At 38.6% G+C, this 24,980-nt stretch overlaps 1 long non-coding RNA gene across 1 annotated transcript in view; it reads left to right on the top strand.

The window, feature by feature from the left end:
* Positions 1–20,594: 20,594 nt before the first annotated feature.
* LOC126949333 (uncharacterized) overlaps positions 20,595–24,980 on the top strand; it is a 53,118-nt gene continuing 48,732 nt past the window's right edge. Inside the window, exon 1 of the long non-coding RNA XR_007723664.1 lies at positions 20,595–20,773. This is a non-coding gene — a long non-coding RNA (uncharacterized LOC126949333). The remainder of the gene's footprint in view (positions 20,774–24,980) is intronic.

Here is a 24,980-nt window from a genome sequence, read left to right as displayed (position 1 = left end):
ATTTCACCATGTTGGCCAGACTGGTCTCGAACTCCTGACCTCAGGAGATCCACCCACCTCGGCCTCCCAAAGTGCTGGGATTACAGGTGTGAGCCACTGCGCCCGGCCTGACCTTTCTCTATTACACTCACCCAGTAATTTATTGGATCACCAAAAGAGAGGACATGTTTGAGAAGGGGCATAGTTCTCCCTTCCTCTGCTTTAAAACACATGAGGGTATGCAAGTAAGTAAACATTTCTTTTGTCCAATAAGGTTCACAGTGTTTGCAGACCCAATGAGCCCTAGCTAGCAGTTGTAGGTGACAAAGCTTATTAGGCTCATCCAAGTTTCCTACATGAACTCCAGCTCCTCTCCATTCCATCCTTCATTCACTTCACAGATATCTTACTATCATTACAAGAACCCTCTTTGCAGTTCTTGAAGCACTGTGGGGTTCCAGAGTTTCCTAAAGAAGGCAAATGTAGCTAATTATAATTAGGAAAATGTTAGCATCCTTGAGACACCAGTAAGGTATATGGGGCACAGGCAATATGGTGTACATGGAACAATTCTGCCTGGGTTCAAAGCCCAGCTCTGCCTCTGTGCAGCTGTGTCACCTTGCATTTTGTGAGCAATCAAAGACATTATTTAAACAAAGCAGGCGCCCCAGGGCTAACCCGTAGAAGATGTAGGAAATATTCATTTTCTTCCTTCTTTTCCTTCCTTTTCCTCCCAACTTTGTGAAATTACCTGGAACTTAAACTCAGGAAGAACGGGTGCCCAAAGGGCATTCTGTCTTGTGTTCCCATGTTCTAACACTGTCAATGGAGGCTGCCCCTCACCACAGTCAGAGAGGACAAAGGGAGAGAACATAAGGGCAGGCTTTCCAGGCTACACAATGTACTTTGCTCCTGGATATGTCTATTGAAAGTTGGCAGGAGACAGCAGAGTGGTGTCCTGGAGGTCAGTCTCAGATGGCTGTCTCATAGAGATGTGTCTTAGAGGATTCCTCTAGCTGGCAGCTGCGATTGGTTCCAAATAAATCTGTCTTACACAGAGGTGCAAGCAGCTCACAAGAGGACTAGAAATGAAATAAAATGACCTCCAGGGCACATGGGAGAGGAAGCCAGAGTGTGTGCTGCTTCCAGCCCTGTGCGCTTTGTACTCAGGAGTATGGCAGCAGGGTGGAGGAAGGTAAACTCCAGAATTGGAGGAGTCGGGCCAGGGTTGCCCTGTGCTGAACTGTGGCTCTGTATTTCCCTAGGGAACTGTATGAGGGCAAGAGGGACATGATCCTGCTCCGAGAAATGAAAAAAAAATGGAATAGAAGTAAAAGAGCCCCAAGATACTCTGCCATTTATTTTGTGCTCTTGAGTAATTTGAGGGCTCTGAACTTTCTCCATTGTCGCTCAAAAGGTTTTAATTAGATATTCTGCGATCCCCTCTTGCTCTTATTTTCTGGAATTCCATGACGCCAAATCTCTGTGTCCCTTATACTAATGAGGAAATGATATCTTATGGATGAGCAAATGTCCTATTTAACAGTTACTATCAGTTGCATAAATAGCTTGTTAATAATTTTCAAACAATTAGATTTATCTGACATCCACCCTAAAGGATAGTGATCTTAATTTAACACATTTGATGAAGCTTGGCAGGTCTTGAGGAAGTATTTCAGATTTTACTTTTGGACACATGAGAGTTGAGAGCCATGAATGAGGAAAAAGACAGGTTTTCATGGAAACCCCAGCTCTACTCCTTCCTCACCACGTGAACTCCAGCAAGTCACTTCACTTCTCCGAGACTGTATTCGTCATCTGTAAAGTAAGAATCATAATAATCCATACCTCATAGTAATGCTGTAGGTTTAAATGAGAGAAAAATATACAGCATATAGCACGTGACACATAGGAAGTATTCAGTAACTATTAACTGTTAATATCATTATCATTATCATTGCTGCAATCATTTTATCCACCACCAATGCAGTCCCTGGAGAGTCCTAGTTCAGATATTTCTATGGAGATTTGGTAATAGCTCAGGCTTTTGCACCAGACCCTTGTATCTTCTTATTCTATACCTTCTCACCTAAATATGCACCAGCTCTCATCTCTATCCCAGGGAGTCCCACATTCGGACGTCCAGTCTAGAATTCTCTCTTAGGTTTCAGAGCTATATATGCAACTGATCTCTGGGATGATCTACAGACAACTCAAAATCACAGTGTTCTAAAATTGAATTCATTTTCTCCTTGAATCATCTTTTTTCTTTTTTCTTTTTTTTTTTTTTTGAGATGGAATTTCACTCTTGTTGCCCAGGCTAGAGTGCAAGGGCGCAATCTCGGCTCACCACAACCTCCGCCTTCCAGGTTCAAGCGATTCTCCTGCCTCAGCCTCCGGAGTAGCTGGGATTATAGGCATGTGCCACCACGCCTGGCTAATTTTGTATTTTTAGTAGAGATGGGGTTTCACCATGTTGGTGAGGCTGGTCTCAAACTCCTGACCTCAGGTAATCCGCCTGCCTTGGCCTCCCAAAGTGCTGGGATTGCAGGAATGAATCACCACGTCCGGCCTGAATCATCTCTTCTTTGTTGTTTCCTATTCTGGTAAATGTCCTCACCATCAAACCCAGAACCTTAGAGTCACACTTGAATTCTCAGTTTCCCTGACTTTTTTCCTCTGCCCCAACACTAAATCGAGTCCTGTTCATTTGACCTTCTAAAGAACTCTTTCTTTCTAGTCTGTTCCAGGCCACTACTATCTCTCTCTCTCTTTTCTAAATTGCCCTAAGAACCTCCTAACTTATTTTTGTACCTCTAATCTTATCCTCCATGTAAAAGCAACAGTAATCTGTCTAAAATTCTTATAGTGATAATGTATTGCTCATTCTAATAACTTGTTAATGACCTCCCCTTGCTCATAGGGTAAAACCCCAGTTCCTTAACTTGGCTTTTGAAATGATTTGCACACCTCCACAGCCTGACCTCTGCCTCTGCACTCTAATCATTTACAACTTCCTTTGGCTATGAGAAATCCCCAGCTGCTCTCTTGCTTCCTAATCTCCAGGCAGGCTATTCCCTCCTTTTGATGCAAAAGTTTCCATCCTTTTTGTTTTCTTTTTTGTTGTCGTTGTTTGTTTTGGTTTGGTTTTGTGTTTTGCACCAAGTAGCTCCTACTTATCCTCAGGTCTTAGCTTTGGTGTCATATTTTGGGAAGGCTTCCCTGTCCCTCAAATCTGGTAGAACTGCCATTCCTCTGATTCCCATGGTACACATGGCCACTGATGGTACACACACCCCTTTGGATTACGTCTGTCTGTTTACTTCTTTGTCTCTGTACCAGACCGCCTACTCCATGAAGGCAGAACTCAAGTCTGTCTTGTCTGTCTTTGAGTCCCTCTGCCTGATGCTCATTAAGTATATGGAAGTTGAATGAAGATAGAAAATTTCTCTAGTTGTTTCCAAAGATTTTGAGGTCCATCTCCTATTTACAGAGTCTGAGCGTCCCAGTGTTGTGTGGCTGCCATAGTCAAGTACTCCCGTTTGTGCCCAAGCGAAAAAGAGAAGAAAAGAACTGTACGGAGGCAGGAGACCCCACACTTTTGGAACAGTCTACTCTAGCAATGCCTCCTTCTCCCCTCCCAAAAGACTGAAAAATCTAGTAGGGTTTAAAGCCCAAACTTAAACGACATTGAACTATGCCCTGTAAGCCACCAATTCAGATACTAGAGGGGTCAAGGATATGTGGAATACTTTCTGGAAGGAATAGAGATGTCATAAGACTTATAGAGTTGAGGAAATGAGTATTTTTCTAGGAAATGTGAGAATTCTGGGAGAGATTCTTGAGTTTCCTGTTGTTCCTCTTCCTTGTCACCTCCTCCCTGGCTTCATACCCTCAGCTGTATATGTGGCTATGGCCCACCAGTAAACATACTGGAGAAGTCTTGCCATAGAAACTCACCAAGAGAGCACTTCCACTCCTCCCCTTGGGTCCCTGCTCTAAGTCTTTGCATCTTTGCTCTTCTGGTTTTGTCACCTGGCTTCTCACAATTATTTAGACCAAAAACTCCCTAGAAGCAGGATTCGAGATGGAAATTCTTATGCACGTGATCTATTGAGGGAGTACTTCCAAGTGAAACCTATAAGAAAGTGAGAGAAATAGGACAGAGAAGGGAAAAAAGTCTAGGTAAAGATGTAGTTTCAGATGAAATCTCTCTTTATTCTTCATCCTTACCCTCTGGAGGGTAAACTGTACTACAGAGCCTTCCCTATCTTAAGATGAAGAAATGAGTCCTGTGCTGGTGAGTCATTGGATCAGAGCTGCCCCAGGTGGGAACAGAAGGCGTCAGGACATCAACTCCTGACACTACTGGACTAGGCAGCTCCTGTTGCCAAAGAACACTTCCCTGGATGAGGGATGTGAGGTGTTAGCAAAAGCACCCACAGCTGCTGGTAAAAGGTGAGCAGAGATTTGGCTGGGACTACAGGTCCTTTGTTTTCTGCTGGCAACTCATTATGACCTTCTTCAGCTGCAAGTCCTGGACCAGTGTGTTATTTCTGGAAACCTCTGGTAAGTCCAGCAGCCTCTTCTCCTTCACACTCCACCCCAACCTTCCATATTCCCTGATACTACAGATCTTTGTGAATGCTAAAATCATGATTCATGACACAACTATGTTCTTTGTCAGAAGCAAGGTGGGAGAAACAGAATAAGATGTTGCCATTACCACTCCCAGCTAGAACCACAAAGCAGAGACATTGCTAGGTATTTGTATGGCACAAAGAGCTATGCCTGACAGCAGTAAAAGAGTCAGTTTTTATTAATGGGAGGGAGAAACTTGGTTATGCCCTTCATGAGGGTCTTAACGTTGGGAAGAGTGATTGTGTATCCTTATGGAATGGAGAACAGTGGTCTCTGAGCACCTGCTCAGACCAGGTGACTAGTTCCTCATGACTCAATAGGTAAATGAGATGAACTTTGTATAACCTTTCATGCATACTATTAATGTGATAGTGTGGTAAATGGGTGGGGCTATCACCAGACAAATTTTGTTTTACATTCTAGTTTCATAGCTCATCAACTGTTAGAGCTTGGGCAAGTTACTCACCTTTTGGAGACTCATTTATAAAACAGAGAGAGTACTTACATTGCAAAGTTGTTATGAAATTAAACACCACCTGGCGCATAGTAGGAACTCAACAAATGAAAGCCATCATTCTGAGATTATTTCCTAAAAACTAGAGGGTGATGGGTGTTCAAGTGGGTACTGAAGTTGGAGTGGCAGAGAGAGAGACAGGGTTGGGGGAGAATAGGTGCACTAGTGCTCAATTACTGTTGTTCTGTTTAAACACCTATTACTTTATGAAATGCAACAATTTTTACATGAAACATTATGATTATTTATACTTTAAACAACCAGAGACCAAGAAATAGTTTGTTGTTTTCTTTCTCTGTAGAGATCGGTTGATCAATATTGATGACACTCTTTCCTCCATACTTGCAAAGCTACAGAGAAACCCACTAATGCAAATTCTAGGTTGAGGCAGTATCTGAGGTTCTTGTTGATCCCATTTCCCATCCACCTAGCTCTTTCCAAAAAAGGCTATTCCAACATGGAAAACAGAGGAAAATATCAGCTCCTTACAAAGCAGAATCAGTCCTGCCTCCTCTGGATTCTGGGGAATGGACTCAGGTCTTGGGTCTCTACATAAACCCCCAAATGCCAAGACATCTAGCTGTCTGCCCTCCAGTTATGATTCATCACAAGACTGACAGACATCCAGTCAATGTTTTTCTACAAACGACCCAGAATCTTCCTCATTCTTTCAGTAGGTGGTTTCTACTTCCTTAGTGACTTTTTGTGTGTGCCATTTGAAAACTGGTATTTGTGCCATATGTCACACCAAAATTTCTCTGCTTGCCTGCATTGAGTATATATTTGCTGACAGTCTTGGGAGTTAATAAAAAAAGAACACCTGTTCTTAGGTAAAATGTCCCCCAAGAACTCTGCTTTCATGTCATCGCATTTTCTTTCTTTCTTTCTTTCTTTTCTTTCTTTCTTTCTTTTCTTTCTTTCTTTCTTTCTTTCTTTCTTTCTTTCTTTTCTTTCTTTCTTTCTTTTCTTTCTTTCTTTCTTTCTTTCTTTCTTTCTTTCTTTCTTTTTTCTTTTTTTTTTTTTTTTACGGAGTCTAGCTCTGTCACCCAGGCTGGAGTGCAGTAGTGTGATCTTGGCTCACTACAAGCTCTGCCTCCCGGGTTCATGCCATTCTCCTGCCTCAGCCTACTGAGTAGCTGGGACTACAGGTGCCCACCACCACTCCCAGCTAATTTTTTTTTTTTTGTATTTTTAGTAGAGACAGGATTTCACCACGTTAGCCAGGATGGTCTCGATCTCCTGACCTCGTGATCCGCCCACCTCGGCCTCCCCATGTCATCCCATTTTCTAAGCTGTTGAGTCCCTGATTCTGTGAATATAAACTATGTTATACCTCTCTGATTCTGAAAGTGTAAATTAGAATATGAGACAGTGTTTGCCAACTATAGGATCTTCTGATACAGATGCTGATTCATTTGCTCTTTTTGTAATGGTTGCCATATTTATCCTAGTTTATGATAGTTTTATTATATAATAACTTAGAAAGAAAAAGATTGTTTACTGTGGTCTCAGAACTATTCTCAGCAATTTTCATGGACTTACCTCCTTCGGTTCTCAAAACAAAACCATGAGGTAGAAAGCTACTATTATACCTGTTTTACAGCTGATAAAGCTATGGTGTAGAGGATTAAACAACTTGCCCAAAGTCAAACGGTGAAAAGGGGAGCTGGTATTTGATCATGGGGCCAACTGATTCTGGCACATACATTCTTAACACTTGTACCTTACAGAGTGTCAATTGTGAGTGAATTCTGTTAACTTTCTCTTCAAAGGCAAGAACACTCTCCAACTCTAATTGTTTGAGACATACACTTTTTTTTTTTTTTTTTTGAGATGGAGTCTTGCTCTGTAGCCCAGGCTGGAGTGCATGGTGCAATCTTGGCTCACTACAATCTCTGCCTCCCAGGTTCAAGCAATTCTGTCACCTCGGCCTCCCGAGTAGCTGGGATAACAGGCATATGCCACCATGCCTGGCTAATTTTTGTATTTTTTTTAGTAGAGGTGGCCATGTTGGCCAGGCTGGTCTCAAACTCCTGACCCCAAACATACACTGTCTAAAAGTTAAATGAACTAAATTCCAATCAACTTTAGACATGTGGTATGACAGGGCAGCTGAGCTATGTAAATAAAGTATTGTGAGTTACATTTCTTTGAACACCTACTGTATTAGTCTGTTAGCACTGCCATAACAAAATATCATCCACTGGGTGGCTTAAACAACCGAAATTTGCTTTCCTGTGGTTCTGGAGGCTAGAAGTCTGAGAACAGGTGCTGGCAAAATGCATTTTTCCTGAGGCCTTTTTTCTTGGCTTACAGATATCCCCTTCTTGCTGTGCATTTGCATGGTAGCTAATCTCCTTTACTTATGAGAATACAAGTCATATTAAATTAAGGCCTACACTAATGATCCTATTTTAATTGGTTACCTTTCTAAAGACCCTATCTCCAAATATAATCACATTCAGAAGTACTAGGGATTAGGACTTCAACATTTTAATATTTGGGATATACAATTTAGCCCATAACACCTACTAAATACTTGGCACTACAATGACATTTTGGAAAATAACTTACAAAGGTGAATGAATCAGGCTTACTTCCTCTCTGCAAGGGATCTACAAGTTTCTACATAACACTATTATGGGGAATAAGGTGAGATTTGGCACTTAAGAAATACAGAATAAAGTTCAGTAGGCATTCAGGAAAATGAGAGGTGACTTACTATTCAGAGAGTAGGTCAAAACATGCTTCACGGTAAATATAGCATTTGAGAAAGTTTCTATGCAGGATTTGATCTGAGGTAAAAAAAAAAAAAAAAAAAAGGCAAACGTAGATAATTTTTGTCCATGATAGTCTAAATTCAAAGAAACAATGGGACAATGGGATAGCACACTGCTTATTCATGATTTTTGTTCTTTTTTTGTTCTTCTTTTTTTTTTTTTTTGGTCTTTCTGTAACCATTCCCTCACCCCTTCTGATTGGAGGTCAGTTATTGGAGCTCACAGTTTCAAAGGAAACATGATAAGATGGGGGAAGATGGTTGTTAGATCTTAGGTGACTACAGTGGATGGATTCTTACTCATACCTCTCATCCCATTTGACCCCTCCCCAAACATTTAAAGTTGTGCCACCAGTCATTTAACTGATAGAGGGTAATAAGTCTCACCTAGATCCAGTGAGGATCTTGAGTCATGAACAGGTCACAAAGGTTAATAAATAGGCCTTTAAGTCATATCACACATTGTGCTTTTCAAAGTATTTTGCCATATTTGATTCTCATGACAATGACACTGTGAAAGAAATGTTTAATAATAATGTGATGGGGTTTTGTTTGCACTACTTGCCTTATCAGATCAATTCTCCAGTCTTTTCTGTCCTGTTTCTTTCCTCTGTGTTGTTCAAAGCCTCGCTCTTGTTCAAAGGCTTCTTACTGGGTTTTGTAGCATCTCTTCAAGATTATTCCACTTCACAGATAAACTCCTACACACATACAACCTACCATGAATGAATCATGAAGATATCCGAAATCTCACCAAATCAATAACAAGTGAAGAGATTGAAGCTACAATATAAAGTTTCCCATCAAAGAAAAACCCAGGATCTGAAGGATTCATTGACACATTCTACCAAACATTTAAAGAAGAACTAATACCAATTCTACTTAAATGCTTCAAAAATATTGAAGAAAAGAGAATACTTCTAACTCATTATTTGAGGCCAGCATTACCCTGATACCAAAACCAGACAAGAACGCAACAAAAAAAGAAAACCACAAGCCAATATTACTGATGAACATAGATGCAAAAATCCTCAACAAAATACTAGCAAACCAAATTCAGCAATACATTAAAAAGATCGTTCATCGCAGTCAGTGAGAACCATCCAAGGATGGTTCAACACATGCAAATCAATAAACACAATACATCACACTAACAGAATCAAGAACAAAATCAATGACTGTTTTAAGAGATGCCAAGAAAGCATTTGATAAAATTCAACATTCCTTTCTTATAAAAATGCTCATCAAAATGCATATAGAAGGAATATGCCTCCAAATAATAAAGGCCATATATTACAAACCTATGGTTAACATCATACTGAATGAGCAAAAATTGAAGGCCTTTCCTCTGGAACAATTCTGGAAAAAGACAAAGATGCCCACTTTTGCTGCTATTATTCAACATAATACTAGAAGTCCTGGTGAGAGCACTAGGCAAGAGAAATAAAAAGAAAATATCCATGTTGGAAGGGAAGAAGTCGAATTAGCCTTGCTCTCAGACAACATGATTTTATCCTCAGAAAAACCTCATGACTCCACCAAAAAAACCTAAAACTCTAAGAACTGAACAGGACACAAAATCAATATATAAAAATCAGTAGCATTTATATACACCAACGGCAAACAATATGAAAAGTACATCAAGAAAGCAATTCCATTTAAAATAGCTTCAAGAATATTAATATAAAATACTTAGGAATCAACATAACCAAAGAAGTGAAAGATTTATACAAGGAAAACTAACACTAATGAAAGAATAGGAGAGGACACATGAAAAAATGAAAAGATATTATATGTTAAAAGATTTAAAGAATCAATATTCTTAAAATGGCAATACTACCCAAAGCAATTTATAGATTCAATGCAATCTCTATCAAAATACCAATAACAATCTTCACAAATACAGAAAAATAATCCTAAAATTTATATAGAACCAAAAAATTCCCCAGATAGCAAAAGTTAACTTGAGGGAAAAAAAAACAGCTGGAGGCATCATACTACCTGACTTCAAAATTTACTACAAAGCTGTTGTAACCAAAACAGCATGGTAGTGGCATAAACACAGACACAAAGCAATGGAACAAAATAGAAAACCCAGTTATAAATACATGTATTTATAACCAACTCATCTCCAACAAAGGCACCAACAACATACAATGGAGAAACAACAGTCTGTTCCATAAATGTTGCTGTGAAAACTGTATAATTATATGCAGAAAAATGAAACTAGGTCCCTATCTCTTACCATACACAAAAATAAAATAAAAATGGATTAAAGAATCTAAGACCTGAAACTATGAAACTACTAGAAAAAAAATTGGGGAAATGCTTCAGGACATTGATGTAGGCAAAGATTTCTTTTGTGTAAGAATTCAAAAGCACAGGCAACCAAACCAAAAATAGACAATTGGTATTATATCCATATAAAAAGCCTCTGCACAGTGAAGGAAACAATCAACAAAGTGAAGAAACATCCACAGAATGGGGGGAAATATTTGCAAACCATCTATTTGGCAAAATATTAATAACAAGAATATATAAGACCTCAAACAACTCAACAGCAAAAAAACACAAATAATCCAATTTAAAATGGGCAAAAGATCTGAACAGATATTTCTCAAAAGAAAAGTACAAATGGCCAATAGGTGTATAAAAAAATGCTCAGCATCACTAATCATCAGCAAAATGCAAATCAAAGCCATAATAAGGTATCATTTCACTCGAGTTAAAATGGCTTGTGTGAAAAAGACAGAGAGTAACAGATGCTGGCAAGGATGTGGAGAAATAGGAACCCTCACACAGTGTTGCTGGGCATGTAAATTAGTACGGCCACTATAAGGAACAGTATGAAGTCTCCTCAAAAAACTAAAAATAGAACTATCATATGGTCCAGCATCCCATTTCTGTGTATATAATCAAAAAAAAAAAAAAGGAAATTAATGTATCCCAAGGAGCTATCTACACCTCCACGTTTATTGCAGCACTATTCACAATAGCCAAAATATGGAATCAATCTAAGCACCCATCGACAAATGAATGGATAAAAAATATGTGGCATATATACACAATAGAATATTTTTCAGCCATAAAAAATAATGAAATCTTGTCATTTGCAGCAACCTGGACAGAACTGGGGCCGTTATATTAAGTGAAATAAGCCAAGCACAGAAAGACAAGCATCACACTCATACGCGGATGCTAAAAAACTAGATCTCATGAAAATAGAGAGTAGACTGTTGGTTACCAGAGGCCTGGAAGAGGAGACGAGAGAGGCTAAGAGAAAAGGAAAATCCACTGACTAGATGTATTATCTTTTTTTAAATTTTTAAAATTCCTTAATTTTTATTTCAATAGCTTTTGGGGTACAAACTTTTTTTCACCTACATATATAGGTGAATTCTGATATTTCATTTCACTTGACCCTGAAGTAGAATACATTGTACCTAACACAGTGTTTTTTATCCCTCTTCTCTCTCCCATCCTCCCCATTCTGAGTCTCTGAAGTTTATTATATCACTCTGTGTGTCTTTGATTACTCTTAGCTTAGCTTCTGCTTATAAGTGAGAACATACAGTTTTTGGTTTTCCACTCCTGTGTTACTTCACATAGAATAATGGCCTCCAGCGCCATCTAAGTTATGGCAAAATACATTATTTCATTCTTTTTAATGGCCAAGGAGTATTTCATGGCGTCCATATATCTATATACATATATATGATATCTATCTATCATATATATGATATATCTGTCTATATACATATATGATATATGTCTATATACATATACATTATATATATCTATATACATATATATTATACACATATATACATATATGAGATATATACACATATATGATATATATAATATCACATTTTCTTATCCACTCATTAGTTGATGGGCACTTAGGTTGGTTCCACATCTTTGCAATTGTGACTTGTCCTGCCATCAACATACATGCACAAGTGTCTTTTCCATAAAATGACTTATTTCCCTTTGGGTAGATAGCCAGCAGTGGGATTGCTGAATCCAATGGTAGATCTACTTTTATTTCTTTAAGGAATCTCCATATTGTTTTCCATATAGGGTATGCTAATATACATTCCCGAGGAGTGTATAAATATTTCCTTTTCCCCAAATTCACACCAACATCTATGTTTTTTGACTTTTTAATAATGGCTATTCTTACAGGTATAAGCTGGTATCTCACTGTGGTTTTAATTTGCATTTCCCTGATGATTAGTGATGTTGAGCATTTTTTCCTTTGTTTTTTGGCCATTTATATATCTTTTTTTTTTTCTAAGAGAGGATCTTGCTCTGTCGCCCAGGCTGGAGTGCAGTGGAGCAATCTTGGCTCACTGCAACCACCTCCTGGGTTCGAGCGATTCTCCTGCCTCAGTCTTCTGAGTACCTGGGACTACAGGTGCCCACCACCATACCCGGCTAATTTTTTGTATTTTTAGCAGAGACAGGGTTTCACCATGTTAGCCAGGATGGTCTTGATCTCCTGACCTTGTCATCCTCCTGCCTCAGCCTCCCAAAGTGCTGGGATTACATGCGTGAGCCACTGCACATGGCTTTGTGTATCTTCTTTTGAGAATTATCTATGCATGTCCTTCGCCCACTTTTTAATAGGATTATTTGGTATTTTTCTTGATGTTTTTTTGAGTTCAGGCAGATATATTATCTTTCATTTAATTATTTATTTATCGTTGGATTTTGTAACGTTTTCAAATTTCATCATTAAAACCAAAGCCGTAAGAAAAAATGTTTCATTGCATTCCAGAAAATATAGAGCTGCTGCATTCTTTTTAATAGCTCCCTAATTTTACACTCTGTGCATTTTTTGTAACTTAAGGGTTAGTAATCTTCAAAAGAAGAATGATATACTGAAGACCCCTTCCCCCTGAGGTTTTTGCAGTGGGGAGGCATTACAGAAGTGGAACATAGATCCGTATGCTAAGACATTGTTCTTTGCATTCCTAATTTGTTAAGCAATCTTCTAGATCACATTATATAATACTAACCTTCTGCTATGACAAATAATACAACAATGTTCATATTGTTCGCTATTGTATGTATGTCACTTCTTACATAGAGAAGTATACTATTTCTAGAAATTGAGTCATCATGGGGTCAAACTGTATGCCATTTTTAATGCAAAAAACAAGCTTCTGATTTTTCTCCTTAAAAGATCTAACTATTTACACTCCTATACAGCGATGTAAAAGACATGTGTAGAGTCAAACTATATTAATAAGAAAGATAAAAATTGTTACCTCGATGATTTTAATTTGAATTTATTTTATTAAAATAAAAATGCACATTTTATTATTATTTAAGAGTCACTTGTATTTCATTCATCTCTAAACTCTCAATTTTTGTCTATCAGGTTGTCCTTTTTCTATTCATTCATAGAAACTTGGTTATGTGCTGCAAAACACACACATTTACACAACACGTATATTAAGTTTTTATTTGTGCTTTGAAAATAGTGTTTTGTGACCTGTAATGTTTTACATGTAGTTTAAGAGAATGCCATTCTTATACACATTTATTGCATACAGTACATTACTGTGGTTAAATACGTCCTTCCCTCCTACTTCCTTCCGCCCACCTCTTTCTTCACTCTTCCCACCAGCAGATACTGAAGAATTGCTAAATGACAAGCTTCCTAACCTCAAGTCTAGTCTCTTCTTTGCTATCTCAGATGGTGTAATACATCCTATTGCAACATTTTGGGAATGTGGAATGAGACAGCACCAAGAAAGATCCAGGCCAAGGTCTACAAGCGCAGTATCTGAGAGCTTCAGCATAAATGCACTACAAAATAATAGGTAAAATCATTGGAAACCAAAGTCACAGGAGGCAGTAATGTGATTCATAAAGTAGAAATCTTCAAACATTTATTTCAATCTTTCTTCATTTACAAACAATTCTTCTCCCTCTCTTTCTCTGTTTCTCTCTGCCTCTGTGTGTCTCTCTCCCCTTCTCTCTCCTCTTGCCCCTGCTCTCTCTTTCTGTCTCCTTCCCTTCTTGCATTGTTTCAAATCTGACTTGAAGAACAGGAAATAATTAATTTTCAAGTTTTAAATCTTTCTCTTTAACCTGAGGCAAAACTTCATAATGTACGTGTGAGTATATGAAGATTAAAATAACATCAAATGAAAATCAAGAAGGGGGGGCTATGAAGTCAAAAGTCATACTTGCCACGCAGGAAGTGCATAGATAATTATGTGCTAATGAATGTGGGGAGTGTGAAAGGACATGTTTTTGAAATGTCTGGCCATTTTAAAAATAGTATTCTAGATTTTTTAAATAATCTGAAAAAACAGGTAATTTGGGAAGGCTACCTAAATATGTCACCCTAAATTATTTCCTGGTCACTTTTATTCTTTCCAAGTTTGTAGATGTGTTTCTGATTAAAGCTGGTTTCCTCATACAGACACACACACACACACACAAATACACACACACACACACATATATATACACAAATATAGTTAATCTGCGGAAAAACTAAGGCTGAAGTGAAATATGTATTATGAAAGTAATGCATACTTGGTGATGGCGGTGGTCAAAAAACGAGGATACCTCTGGAGTATGTTGTTATTGCTAAGAAACTTTTTTAGAAGAAGAAAGCCTACTTTTTATACTGTGTAGAGCAGTGGTCAGTAAAGGCTTTTGGTAAAGGGCCAGATAGTAAATATTTTCAGATTTAAAGACTCTGCCAAAAACAACCATAGATTATATGTAAATAAATGGGTATGGCAGTGTTTCAATAAAACATTATTTCATGAAACAGGTTGCAAGCTGGATTTAGCCTATAGGTCATAATTTACCGGCCGCTGGTGTAGAAGGTAAGTACATTGTTTTGTGCAGGCAGTGGGGAGAAAGGGTCTTGCTCTGAGATCGGGTGCAGTAACCCAATCTCAACTCATTGCAACCTCCGCCTTGGGTTAAAGCCATCCTCCCACCTCATTCTCTCAAATAGCTGGGACTACAGGCGCATGCCACCATGCCCAGCTAATTTTTGTATTTTTGCAGAGACAGAATTTAGTCATCGCGCCCAGCTGCTAAATGATTATTTAAAAGATGTTTGTTTGCAATATATATCTATGCTGGATATTTTCTATTTGACTCTCCGCATGCACTTGCCATCCTTCTCCATCCTGCTTTCTGCCGGGAAAGTTGGCTTATACGGACCCATCATTTGACAACCTAATTCCCTGGCTTCTGTTTGAGTTCAGCCAAGAGGAGGCATTGTTTGAAACCCAGAAGGCCAAAGGACATTGGGGACAAGATGTAGTCTAGCTTCCTTCATGCTATGTTAACACAGGTTGCATATGTTCCTCTATAAAAGGTCACAGCTCTGGTCTGATGACCTTCTCTACAGCTACCACTGGGCTCTCAGGGTTCTGTTTACTGCTCCCGCCCCTGGTCCCTTCAGGCTTATGGGTTGTGCTTAGAGCTTCCTGATGTTACTAGCCCCTGAATATTCCTTGTTGATTTCCCTTAAATCAAAGTGGTTCCTATTCCCTCTTCACTAAATAGTTTCTTTCAGTAAATTGTTTTGAATTATTCTACTTGAATGTGCCATCTGTTTCCTGCCAGGAACTTTGACAGATTTAGTATATTTTTCCTTGAGCAATTTTAAATATTTTGCAATATCAATTTTATAATACTAAAATGCTATCTATCATATGCATTTCAGAGAGGTCAGTGAATGTAAAAATGCACTACTTTATTCTGTCCAACACTAAAATAAGGCACCTAACCCTGGCCACCAGGTTTTCTCTTCTGTATTTGCTCATGTTAACAGTCTTCAAAGGCCACATATATTCAACAGCAAGACCTGAAAGCTTTTATTTACCCAAAACACTGATGAGCCCATGCTGTCTCCTACCTTCCTTCATCCTGTCATATGTAACTCAAAAACAAAAGCAATGCTAGACATTAAACACGGGTAAAACAACTCATTGTTTGGGGTATTTTTCCTAAAATAACTACTTTGATACTTTGAAAATTTACAAACAATTTCAAAAGAAAATAATTGCCCTTCTGATTCATTGATGTCTTAAGCATGTACTTGATTTTTCTTATTGGAAAATTCAGAACTGCTGTGTGATATGAAGGCCAACTTCCTCGTCATGGAATTAAGGATTCATGGTGAACTGCTTTATGCCTACCTTTCCAAACTAGGTTCCCAACATTCCACCCTCCATGCTTGCACTTTAAACCCTATATTCATGCAGAGTTTGTAGTGGGTATTAAATCTAAGTCTTTTTTGTTTGTTTGCTTTTTTCGTTTTTTGTTTCTTTTTCTGAGACAGGGTTTTGCTTTGTCACCCAGGCTAGAGTACAGTAGCATGATCACAGCTCACTGTAGCCTGGAGCTCCAGGGCTCAAGCAATCTTCCCACTTCAGCCTCACAAGAAGTACTTGGGACTACAGGTGTGTGCCACCACACCAGGCTAATTATTTTATTTAATTTTTTTCAAGATGGAGTCTCTCTATGTTGCCATGGCTGGTCTGGAACTCCTGGGCTCAAGCAATCCTTTCACCTCAGTCTTCCAAAGTGCTGGGATCACAGGTGTGAGCCACTGATGAACAGGGCCTCAAAGTCTTTTTGAATGGTGACCGGTGGAGTTGTGCAATGCGGTGACTCTGTTTCAGCCATTTTTCTGTACTCTGCTCTATTGTATCCACCCCAACTCTATACCCTACACATCCCCATACACACATATACATACAATGCAAGTTCAAGTCCCCAATTTTGTTTATGCTTTCACATTATGTGGACTGCTCCACCTCCTCCCACACATGCACCCAGGCCGTCTTCACAAGGCCTGTTATTCTTTGAGCCTTAACTCAAACAGCCCCCCACCAAGCAACCTTTCTCGATTACTTCACCTTTTACTTGGCACCTCTGCAGGCCTCTAACAGTGTATTGCATACTGCTCTGTGATCATATTTTGATATTGCTCTTTTCTATTAGGCTATAAAGGTCTTAAGGGCAAAGACAATTTCTTTCTCACCTTCTTTGTCTTTGGCTTGATGAACTCAACTATTTTAAGTTCTTTGCAGTATAGCCTTCCTGAAAGTTGTAATATAAGTGGTTAAAGTCATCCCTCAAAACTCTATGAAACTTTCAGACAGCTTTTAACACTCCTCCATGTGTCATTTTCACCACAGGTGTGTACCACTCCCAATCCCAGGTTCCCCTGGGCTTTCTGTAACAGAAAGCATCTTTTTGGATTTTCCCCTGCCCAGGTTGAGCTCCTGGCTTAAGACTTTCTCTTTCCTTATTAAAATTGCTTCTTTCTAGCAAGCTCTTCAACCCAACTATCTAGCGATTGATTTAATAAATTAGTCTACTACTTCCAAGAGCATGTGGTAAATTATTTAAGGTAGTATATGGACGAACTATTTTAATAGAAATAATTAATTTTATTATTTTTATGATGTATATAACTAACACATGAAATGAATAGTTTAACAGTTATTATTGCTTATGAGAAGGCTGAAATTCAAAAACTAAGTTAGTTTTTAAAAAATGTTAAATAAGGATACAGGTAACACACAAATGTAACACCCAAAACAAGAAGAGAAATCTTCAGATGTGATGATAGTCAGTTCTATTTGCCTATTTGTCAAGGCTGTTGCCCCAGTGATTCAATCAAACACTAATATAGGTGTTGCTGTGAAGGTGTTTTGTAAATATGAATAGCATATATAATTATTTGTTTTTAAGTAAAGGAGACTATCATCTCTAATGTGGTTGACCCTGACTCTGTCCACTGAAAGTCCTTGAAAGCACAGGTGAGGTTTCCTTGACAAGGAAGAAATTTTTCCTGTGGACTGTAGCATCAACTTCTGCCTAACTTCAAACCTGCCCTTCCCAATGGTCTACTCTGCGGATTTCAGACTTGTCACTAGCCTCCACAATCATAAAAGCCAATTCCTTGCACAGATAGATAAGATAGACAGATAGACAGATAGGTAGATAGATATCCTACCATTTCTTTTCCTCTGGTATAATCATTGAATGATATATCCAATGACTAAAGTTTTACTTAAGGTTTTCCTGTTCTACAGTAACTGCATATTAACTCTAACTTTCTGGAAATAATGCTTAGAATCAGAACTTGACTTTATTGTCAACCACTATTGTAAATAAAAGTGAGATATCAGTATTCAAAGCTTGACAAGATGCCCTTACTCCCCTTTCCTGCTTTTACCCACTTTATTTGTATTGGCTTGTGGACATGAGGTCCCTGCCAAAATGTGTCAACTGGCATAGGAAGAGTAATTTATTTCAGCTAACATATGTAACCTGACTCTGTAAAATGGTACTGGTACTTGATAACCACATATGCTATCAAAATAGAGGTGCAACTTAGAATCCTAGGATCCTGGAGAATTCAAGCTCCACCAAGCTCTCATCAGAATAACTTGAAATGATATTTAAAATGGTGTTTCCTAGACCATCCATTTCAGTTCTACTACACAAGACCCAGATTTTTACAGGTTTCCCACATGATACTTACAATGATTTAGGAGTTCCCTAGTGGACCTGCAAAATGGTTCTGTCTTTACATTTTTAAAATTTTAGGGTTCTGCAACATACTGTATTTAAGGAATCTCTATTATAGCAACAAGGACCGCAATATTTAGAATCCACTTATCTAGTCTGTGGTAGGTTGATTTAGTGACCCCAATTTTTTACTCCTCCCTATGTCACACGCTTGCCATAGTAAGTTCATAAATTAAGTATATATTCACACTCCTTGGTACTAAATACTCATGAATGAAGCATATTTCCACACTCCTTGACTTAGGGATTGGTCATGTGACTTGCCTTAGCCAATAGCAGATTGGCCAAAATTGACCAATGGGCCCTCAATGTAAAACAAAGCCATCCCAGCCACTATGGCCTGAAGCTGAGCCACCCCAAACAACACCCAGCTCTATGAGGACAAATGATTATTGTTTTAAGTTCCTGAGATTCAGAGGTGTTTTATTACATAGTGTTACTGCGGTGATCACTAAACGATACATAAGCTAATTCCCTAATAGTATGGAGGAGGCAACTGATGAACTAAGAAGCAAAGTGACTCCAATGGAGCCTTAATCCGAAGGAAAAACTCAAAATGGCAGGACTTTCATGGCAGGCCAGAATAACACATTGATAAAGAGGTTTTCTTCTCTTTTTCTGAGACGGAGTCTCACTCTGTCACCCAGGATGGAGTCTAGTGGTGCGATCTTGGCCTACTGCAACCTCTGCCTCCCAGATTCAAGCAATTCTCCTGCCTCAGCCTCCTGAGTAGCTTGGATTACAGGCATGTGCCATGATGACTGGCTTATTTTATTTAATTTTATTTGTATTTTTAGTACAGGCAGAGTTCCACCATGTTGGACAGGCTGGTCTTGAACTCCTGACCTCTGGTGATCTACATGCCTGGGCCTTCAGAAGTGCTGGGATTACAGGTATGGGCCACCACACCCAGCTGATAAAGAGGTTTTCAACATCCTTCCTTCCAACCACATAAAGTAGGCTAGCATCTTCAGATTGATACACCTTTGGAGTAGCAACATCTTTCCCATCCACAAAACATCACCGTGCTGCTCAGCCAAGGAAACAGCTGAAGTTCAGTGGCACCACCTTATGGTCTGTAAGATGGGAGCTTGGTGTCCTTCCACCTCCTCCAATGACCTCAGCTCAGTTACTTTCTAACAACCGCATACTAGCTGTTGGGTTAAAAACAAATACCACTAAGCCTTATTGCCTTGAGCATGGCATCTTTTTTGCCAACCATTAAGATTTATATAGCCAAATGCCTTTATTTAATACCTCAAGAGAACATCTTGCCTATTGGACAATTACCTATGGTAGTTAATTTGACAGAAGGAAATTAGAGTAGAACTGTTTATTATAATCATGTCCAATTAGCCCTCAGTTCAGAATTGCTCACTAAGGCTCAAGAGTGTTTGAGCTGGGTGATTGATTACAGTGCTATGAAGAAACTACAAAAGGAATCTAAATGCCCTTGGGAAACTAAAGGGACATTTGTTAATGCCAGTACAAGTCACAGAGCCTGGAGCTTTATATTTCCACAGGGTTTCTTGGAAACTCTATTTTGCCAAATACCTTAAATTCAGGCCCAAGCATTCTCCCTGTTCACAGCCACATGGTGGATCCACTGCTGAAGGGAGATTAACACTGCAGTTTTCTTGCACAAGGCTCAGACCACACAATGCTAAAAAATAAAAAGATAAACATGATTCTAGGCACATTCCGTGCCTCATCTCCACGGCCCAGTTCCTGTTATCCATAAGTAGTTTTAAAATAGTCCACGTTTTTCAGTCCTGCAAAATCAACAGCACTGGAAAGTTGGCAGGTATACTTGTTTAAACAAAGCTCCCAAGTTTTCTGCTGGCAGGTGTTTCCAGAGTTCTTGGAGCACAATTCTTTGGATAGGATATTTGCCAATATACATAGCAACATGAAATTTTAAAAAAAGTGTTTTCCTTTACCACAGTGGAGACACTGAAATGCCTTAGATGCAAAGCTGGATATTCAGTTCAGAGGCGTATTTTGGCTGCAGGTCAAGAACAAACAATAATGAAATCCAGCATCTCTCTGCTCAGAACTCTGATGGGCTTCAGAGTGGAATGGGATCACTTATCAAATTGGCAACAGGCCCTCTCTGGCCATCTCTGTATAGTTTGACCCAATGAGTTTGGTTCTCCCTTCTTTGTCAATTCCCCTGTCTCCTGAATGTCTCATTCTCAAACTCATTTTGCTTGAAATTGTGGTGGGAGATGGTATGTTTGAAACTTAATATGCTGAACACAGAACAGGTAAGACATTATTCTTCCCCCATTCATTCCTAGTCATTGATTTTAGTTATGTTTTTAAGTCCAGCTTTCCAAAACTGAAACCTGGGACTACTTTAAAAGCATATGACTAATTTCATAATCTGTTCCTTTGCAGTTGGATTGGTTCATAGTTGCTTCCCTGAGATTTATTCTCTGAGCCATTCAATTAAGTTCAACTTTGGTGCTGGAACCCCACAAGAGAGAAGTAATACCTTGTCTCTTACCCTGAATTGCAAAAAAACTAAATAGAAGATTTAAAAAAAAAAAAAAGCAAAGCAAGACTAAAGTCTGAGGAGGGGAAACATAATCAAAGTAGGGAAAGGTCTGGGGGAGAAGTTTTTAAACCTTAAAGGAAGTCAAGATGTTTCTGGCTTACAAGGTACTTAATGGCCATTAAATTGTAACTTCGTGAAAATTAAGAGTTTTAAGTTCTGCCTACAAAAATGTAGAATACCAGGCAATACTAAAAGTCATTGTAAGTCTTTTTTTTAGTTACATGCTAATGGAAAATGTGTATTGAATTTAAGTTCTTTCATTTTTGTATTAATTGGCCTCATCTTGGGGTTCAACTAATGCCTCTGACCGTATTATACCTTTCCTTCATTTCCCTCATAGTGTCTTGTCTTTAGTATTTTGGGAACTTCCTTATAAGTTTCCAAGCAAAGATACTCTTATAGATGTTCTGGGTTCAGAATGGGCCATTTCGGTAGAGTCTAGAAGTAGCTGAGGACCTTCTCTCAGAAAATTCATCTGTTTTGGGGGGAAAAAAAAAGCCCACCTGCAGTGGCTCACGCCTGTAATCCCAGCACTTTAGGAGGCCAAGGTGGGCAGATCACTTGAGGTCAAGAGTTGAAGACCAGTCTGGCCAACATGGTGAAACCCCATCTCTACTAAAAATACAAAAATTAACTGGGTATGGTGGCACACACCTGTAGTCCCAGCTACTTGAAAGGCTGAGGTAGGAGAATTGTTTGAACCCGGAAGTCGGAGGTTGCAATGAGCTGAGATCACTCCACTACAATCCAGCCTGGGCAATAGAGCAAGACGCTGTCAAAAACAAACAAACAACAACAACAAAAAACTAGCCATTCAATTGTCAGAGAGAAAACTAATTTTTTTCTTCAGTTTTACTTTAGAACTCTGGCCACGTAAAGAAATCACATTGTTCAGATTCTGAGTTTTTTACTCCAGGAAGACATCTGAGGAAATAACAGTGATTAATAATATAAAATTTGATCAGATAGACCTGAGTTTAAATTCCTGCTTTTCACCTACTTGTAGGGTGTTTTAAAAAATAAGGCTGTCAGTTCAGTAATGGTGTTGCCTCTCCTAGCTGTGATAATTAGATTCATTTATTAAAATCTCTGGGCTTTGGTTTCTCAGTGATAAAATAGGCGAGATGAGTAGATATGATTGGAATAATTAAATGAAGTAGTATAGTCAAGAGCAGAGCCCATAAAGGCAATTTGATTAGAATAGCCACAAATATTTGACTGCACCTTTAAGATCACCATACTTTTTAACTTTCACGTGTTTTCTTCCACGAGTAATAAATATCTATTGTAGGGAAATTAGAAAATATAGAGAAGTAAAAATAATGAGAATTATTTAATCACTTGTAGAATCACTTGCCAGAAAGAATTATTGAGAATTTGATCAAATTCTATCAGACTTAATCATAAAAAATCAAAGTGACATCAGATTGTCCCTGAAATGTGTAATTTTCACCTTTTAGAGTATCTGCCTGATCTCTTCTATGAAAGTGAGTGAAGAAAGACACAAGAAATTGATTTCTAGGCGGTAAACCAGGAGAAAGAATCCTGAGAAGATTTGAGAGGAAATGAACTTATTGTTTGTTTGTTTTCACAAAGGAAGAAATGTTTTGAATTCAAGACAGAGCATTGTTTCCTGCCAGAGTCTTTCTGGAAAAGGCAGTAGTGCTAAGGCAGGGTTTCTCTCAGAAATACAGCGAGCCCTGAAGGATTTCTATTGGGTAGGTTTCAGTAAAAATGATGAATCAATATTGTTTTTATTGTTAGCTCCCAGTGACTGAATGACTGAATTGGAAAGGACCGAGAAAGCAATAACTTTATTTTTCAAAAGTTGCCTCCCTTTTCCCTTCATTAGGATAATTTGTAAAAGCTTTTTGGCTCTTTCTGTGGTCTCTATTACCAAAAGATCTGAACAATGATTTTTGAAAATGTACCCCTAAAATCTATTTGATAGTAATGTTTTAATGTAATATCTAACCTATTGCTTCATCATATTTGGAATATTAACAGCATAGCTAAAATTTTTTGAGTGTTCTGTTTATGCATACGTTCTCCAAACTCCATTTTAAAGATAACGAAACTGAAGAGCTTAGAGGTGTTAAGTAAATTGCCCAAGATCACATAGGGAGTGTCAAACTGGAGCTTAAGTACATGCAGATCCACCACAGTCCAAAAAGCATCCCTTATTGACCACAGCACATTATGCCTTATTGTGTTCTTATGCAATATGCATTCTTACATATGTGGAGATGAAGGCAGAGAGGGAGAACTCATGTTTATTAAGCACCCACTAAAGGTCAGGCACTCACATATGTGCTATGTGCTTATGCTTTACATATTTAATCCCTTCCAACAGTACTGTAGATAGTATTATTCTCATCATCCAGTTAGAGAAGCTGAGGCTCAATAAGCTAAATAATTTGACTAATTTAACTAATCTATTAAATATCAGAGTTAGGATACCAGCCCAAATCTAAAACCTTTCTACTGCACTTGGAGAATAAGAAAAAGGTTCTGAACTTCTCTTCCCCAATTTCACAGCCATAGTGAGATTGATTTTTAACTCTGTTCAATTTGCTAATATTTGAGGTATCACACTCTTTGGGTAAGGATGATCATTTATAATTTTGAATTCCAGTTAAATCCCCAAAACTTATTCCAGACTATACATTGGAGTAAAAAGAGGTTTATGCAGTAACAGTTAAACTATGTTTCTCTCTGCTTTTGTGAGACATAGAGCCCTCTTTACATTCCTTCCATGGAGTTGGACATGTGTCTAAGTTGTTGTGATAAGCATGCTGCAAATTATCTTCTTATGACAATGGATGTCTGTCATTTTCCTCCTTTCACTCTACCTCACTGCGATGGTGTTTTTGGCTCCTTATACTACCAAGAGAGGCTGCTAATATATCTTCGGTGCCCAGAATACAGTCCTTCTTTGCTATTGCTCCTGAAATCACCAACATCGTCTCCTAAGACTCCAGTGCTATCTCCTGTCCCTGCCCAAGTGTCCAATGCTAATGCTGCTGACATATTGAGGTCCCAAAGCCCAGTAAAGCAATTAGTAGGAAAAAAAATGGAAAAAAAACTTCTTTTGCTTATTCATATTGCAGGTCCATTGGGCCTGGGCCAGAGAACCAACAGAGTGACAGGCCCAAGATCTATTCAGAGTCCCAGCTCTGTTCAACACCAGCCCACTGTTCTTGAACCACGTTGTGGCTGTTTGTCTTCACTTACCATGTGATCTTTCTCAAGAGACTCCTTATTCTTTCTTGTAAAGACTGGCTACGGCTATATAAAAACCTAAGAATAATCTCAGGTTTGGTTCCACCTGGACTCTTTACTATATACATATGTATGTATGTGGAAATGAGGTCAAGGGAATGTACAGGTTTGTTCAGTGTTAACAAGCTTATTACTGGCATGGATACAGTAAGTATTTGGGTATTCTAACTCCTAATTCAGAAAAGTATTATTTCCTTCATTCATATATTCACTCAACAAATGTGTTGAAGGCTGGTTTTGTGCCAGCCACTGTAAGAGGTAATGTATATGACACATGCTATCCCTTTAGAGCTCATAATCTACTGGTGTGATAAGTCCATTGCAGGGTTAAACTCAAGATCCAATGGGAGTTAATAGGAGAGATTTCTAACGTAGGAAAGGCTTCTGAGATGAGACGATCTTTAAGCTGAGCCTGCAGGCCAAGAAGTTAGTGACGCTGAGGAAGAAAGCTGGTTTGTGGTCAGTGGGAAGTGCGGCTTGGGAAGGGTAGGCATTTCTGATTCAGTTAGTCAAGAAGACAGCTGAGCTCCAAGCTTTCTTGCCAGTAAGTTTACATTTTCCCTGGTCAAGCACCTGAGTTCCTCTAAATTACTTCAGAAGTTTAATGACTATTCCATTTTCTTTTCCTTGAT

The sequence above is a fragment of the Macaca thibetana genome, chromosome 2 (genome assembly GCF_024542745.1).
Source record: "Macaca thibetana thibetana isolate TM-01 chromosome 2, ASM2454274v1, whole genome shotgun sequence".
Taxonomy (NCBI): Eukaryota; Metazoa; Chordata; class Mammalia; order Primates; family Cercopithecidae; genus Macaca; species Macaca thibetana.
Note: the sequence above shows the minus strand (reverse complement) of the source record. Positions and strands in the feature narration are given on the sequence as shown.